The sequence below is a fragment of the Impatiens glandulifera genome, chromosome 1 (genome assembly GCF_907164915.1).
Source record: "Impatiens glandulifera chromosome 1, dImpGla2.1, whole genome shotgun sequence".
Lineage (NCBI taxonomy): Eukaryota > Viridiplantae > Streptophyta > Magnoliopsida > Ericales > Balsaminaceae > Impatiens > Impatiens glandulifera.
Genome location: NC_061862.1, coordinates 131,900,861 through 131,905,766, shown reverse-complemented (window position 1 = coordinate 131,905,766; position 4,906 = coordinate 131,900,861). Strand labels below are relative to the sequence as shown.

The 4,906-nt window shown below is 29.4% G+C and overlaps 1 long non-coding RNA gene across 1 annotated transcript; it reads left to right on the top strand.

Moving 5' to 3' along the window:
- Positions 1–2,122: 2,122 nt before the first annotated feature.
- LOC124918876 lies at positions 2,123–2,700 on the top strand. Its single transcript, XR_007097535.1, has 3 exons — positions 2,123–2,327; positions 2,405–2,572; positions 2,648–2,700. It is a non-coding gene; the product is annotated as an uncharacterized LOC124918876 (long non-coding RNA).
- Positions 2,701–4,906: the final 2,206 nt, after the last annotated feature.

Sequence of the window (4,906 nt, the reverse complement as noted above, 5' to 3'; positions counted from 1 at the left end):
AATTTTAAGAAGTTATTCTTTATCATGATATTTAATGTATTATAATTCATTATAATTTAATCTTAATTACATGATTACAATAATATACATAATGATATTTTAATAGAATTAAACAAAAATATGATTCATATAATTTACATTCATATAAATAAGTTATTTGAATTTTGTATGACAGTAACTCTTTAAATAGACTTGTTATTTTTAAACTTAACTATTCTATTAAGAACTTGTATCATTAAGAGTTGAGAAAGATAAATGGTTTAAAAATTTTTAATTTTTTTAGAATATTGTCTTAATCATGAAGATGATGTTCAAATCGAAGATTAGATCGAGAGACAAACATTGACTAGAGATATTTGATTTAATATTAATTTTAGTTTTAAAGATTTTTAATCTGTGATATTCAAATTGAAAAAATGATTAATTGAATTAATGATTCATTTTGAATAATCACATACTTTCATGTCTTGGGTGATAGTTGAACATAATATCATGAAAACATATTTTGAAAGCTTCTATTTGTTGAGTGTGATTTTAACTTAGTCTTGGTGATAGTTTAACATAGTGTGATGTTTATTATTTTAAAATTGGAGATGTTTTTTTTAAATATAACTGAGTTTGTGTTTTTGCATTCCAAAGAAAAAATAAATATACAGATTTGTATTTTAATATTTAATAAATTGTAAAGTAAATTAATGATAAAAAAGACCTAACAATTTGGTTTTATATTATGTTTTATTATAAGTTTGAGGTGAATGTTAATCCATTAGCAAATAGTTGATAGAATTGTAAAGTGTAAATTTATCTAGGGACATCAATATACTTTCTACCTACTTGCCCTACTAACTAGGTTAAAATGGGCTCGGCCCATAAGTAATCCTAAATTTTAACCTAACATCATCTAGCTACCGTCTTCTCATTTCTAAAATCTATAAATAAACATTACAGATGAAGAGGAAGTTTTCGAAGTTATTTAATATTAATTTTATTTAATAAATACAATGTAAATACACCTTAATGTATAAATTATTTTATTTGATAACATGTACAAATTAATTTTTTATTGAAACCTCTATAATTACACGTTGAATTTTAAAAGATTATTATCCATTATGATATTTAATATATTATAAATCATTATAATTAAATTTACACGTTGAATTGTATGGTTACAATAATATCAATAATAAAATTTTAATATAATTAAATAAAATAGAATAATAAGAAATATATTCATACAAATAAGTCATTTGAATTTTTATGACAACAACTCAATAAATTTCTTATTTTTTTTTAAACAAACTTGCATTATTAAGAGTTGAGAAAGACAAATAATTTAGAAAAAAATATAAATTTTTGGGAATCTTGTTGTATTGAAGATGACGTTTAAAAGAGAATTTTTAAAATTTATCTACTATTAAATCGAAAGATAAACAATGACTAGACATATTTGATTTAATATTCATTTAAATTTTAAATTTTTTTAATTGAGGTGATTCAAATTAAAATGACTAATTGAATTGATGATTCAAATCACATTATTTTATGTTGTCTTTGGGTGATAGTTAAACATAATATCATGAAAACATGTTTTGAAAGACTTCAATTTGTTGACTGTGATTTTAACTTAGTCTTGGTGATTTTTTAACTTAGTGTAATGAATGATTTTAAAATTGGAGATGTTTTTTTTTAATATAGATAAGTTTATGTTTTGCATTGAAATACACAAATTCAAGTGGATTTGTTTATTTCCCTATTAACCAAAGTAAAAAAATTATAAAGATTTGCATTTGTATTTTCTGTATCTAATAAAATTGTAAAGTCTAAATTAATAATAAAAAAAGACCTAACAATTTTGGTTTTATATTATATTTTATTATAAGTTTGAGGTGAATATTAATCCATTAACAAATAGTTGTTAGAATTGTTAAGTGTAAATTTATCTAGGGACTTCAATATACTTTCTATCTACTTGCCCTACTAACTAGGTTAAAGTTGGGCTCGGCCCATTAGAAAACCCTAATCTTTAACCTATCAGCATCTTCTATAGCCGCCGTCTTCTCATTTCTAAAATCTATAAATGAAGATTACAGATGATAAAGATTTTGCAGAGTGAGTTCTGATTAGAAGATATAATGTGAGAATCTCGTCCTTGAAATCCTTTTTTTTTGTTGGAGAGTTATAAAAGTAGAAGATGAGAGGTGAGAATCTCGGCCTTGAAAAGAGTTTTGGATACGAAGATGAAATCCATTTTTGCTGCAGGAGAGAATACAAATACGGCCTTGAAATGTCTATGATTGTTTATATACTTCTTCTTGATCACGAAGGTAGGTTCTTTCTCAATCTGTGTCACTTTGTGAATTTCTTAGTGTTCTGTATTCTAACTAGTTTCATGTTAATGCAGAGAAAACAAAATACCTTAATAAATGGATATGCATAGAAGATAACGGATACAAAGTTTTGGTTGATTCCTTACTAGACGAACAAGAAGAATCATCAGTAAGAAACAACACCGTTGATGAAACGGTATTGGTTGATTCCTTCCTAGATGAACAACATTGATGTTGAAAAGGTATTGATATAGATCACCACATTTTGTTTCTTCAATTTTTGTTATGTTTTTAATCACTAATTTTTTTTCATGTAGGATACCTATTCATTGGAAGATGTAAGCATGACCCTAAAACTCTTGGAGGAGAAAATAAAGATGTAAGCATGGCCCATTAAACGAGGGCTGAATAATATAAACGAGGAAGATGCTCAAACCCAAAACCAGTTAGAAGAAGATATAAGGCCATTGAAATTCTTCATTAATGTAATTTAGATAGTTTTTATAAACTCAATTTGAGTATTTCTTTTATTAATAGATATTAATAATACTTTTATTCTCATTTTTGTTATTTAATATTTCATATATTCTCTAAGAATTTCTCTAAAATGGTTTTATGGACCTCAATGGTGATTTTATCAATGATATTTGGCAATGTTGTCAAAGAACCCAAATACTGAATGATTGCTTTAAGTCAATTCTAATTCACTTTGACCAACTTACAATTAATTAACTGAAATCGTTATCCAATTCATATTATCTCACCTAATAATTTAAGCGTGCTAGGATCCAACATTCTTTCATTAATTATATATATATATATATATATATATATATATATATATATAAATATTTTGATATTTTAATTTTATTTTTATTTTCCCTCATATAATCTGTGTGATAACAGAATTATGAAATAAATACTAAATAAAAAATTAATTATTTGTTGAATTAGAAAATCACAAATTAGAGAGAAGTTTTTTTATATATATTTTTGAGTCTAAGCATTGATGGTTGACAATTTAAATATTATTGTTTTTATTTTTATACAATTATGGTTTATTTAATTATTAGTGGGCTTGGTGTATAAGTAGTTTATGGTTTCAAACATAATTTACTTCTTTAAAAGAGTTGTTTGCAAATGTTGAAACACAACACTTAAGATTTTTAAACTTTTTCTTCTTCAACATATATATTATTGTTCTTCTAAGATTTTACTTATTTTTCTTTCTTCATCATTGTTCTTAGAAAATCAAATAATCGTAACCAACATTTGGTATCAAAGCCTATTCGAAGAACATTTTGTCGACAAAATCAACCAAAGATGCGGCGACAATGAAGATCAGAAGAGAAGTGAACGTGACGCTCTCTTTTTTACTCACAAAGAGTAACTCTCGGTGTGGGCGTTGAAGATGCGGGTAAACTTACAAGCATAAGGAGTGTGGGAAGTCGTGATGATCGACGAGGTCGACGAACGGAAGGATAGAATGACTCACTGCCATCTGGCAAACGCTCCCCGAGGACATCCTTCTCATGGTGACCAAGAAGGATTCCGCCAAGTACGCGTGGGAGGCGCTAAAGACGATGCAAGCGTGGCCGAGAATGAAGAAAAACGGAGAAGTCATTTTTTCTGTCGAATCGTAGAGTCGTAGTGGCAACGGTGGAGATTACTAAGGTCATGGTAAAGGACATGGACGATGTCAAGGTCGAGGGTGAGGTCGTGGAGAAAGCTCACCTCGACAAAAAGACACCAAGCCCCATAAAGATAAGAGAATAGTTACAAGATTTCTCTCGAGATGAGGCAACTCGTTTCTCTATTAACATCGCTAGCAGATCCAACTTGACTATGAGACACAAGACTTGAGCACATAAACTTTTATGTGCTCAAGATGATAGAGAGAAGGAGATAGCTATAGGAATGCTCAAGATCGCACACCCCAACCAAGTGTGTGAGAGTTGCATGATTGCAAAGCAAACAAGCCTACAATATCCTACCCAAGCTAACTTTGTGTGTCAAGCATCACTTACAACTTGTGCACGCGGATCTGTGTGGTCCGATCACCCCTCCATCACTCACCAATAACAAGTATTTTCTTATACTTGTTGATGATTATAGTCGCTGGATGTGGGTGTACATGATTAGAGAAAAGGAGAAGATTTTAAAGCATTCAAGAAGTTCAAGAGGCTCGTGGGAGAACAAGTTCGAGCACAATTTGAAGACTTTGCGCACTAATCGAGGTGGAGAGTTCACATCACATAAACATGCAGAGTTCTGCAAAGAGGAATGAGTCAAACGTCACATCACGATACTATACACTCCACATCAAAACGATGTAGTAGAGAGAAGAAATCGTACCGTGATGGGTGCTACGAAGATCTTACTCAAGAGCATGTATGTAACGACAAACCTCTAGGAGAGACGGTACGACATGTAGTTTATCTCTTAAACCTCTTGTCGACGAAGGTGCTAGGAACTTGCACCCCTTACCAGACATGGACTTGTAAGTGACCTCATCTAGAGCACTTGAAGTGTTTGGGACCACATCTCAAGAAGCTTAATGATCGAAGTCAAGCCAT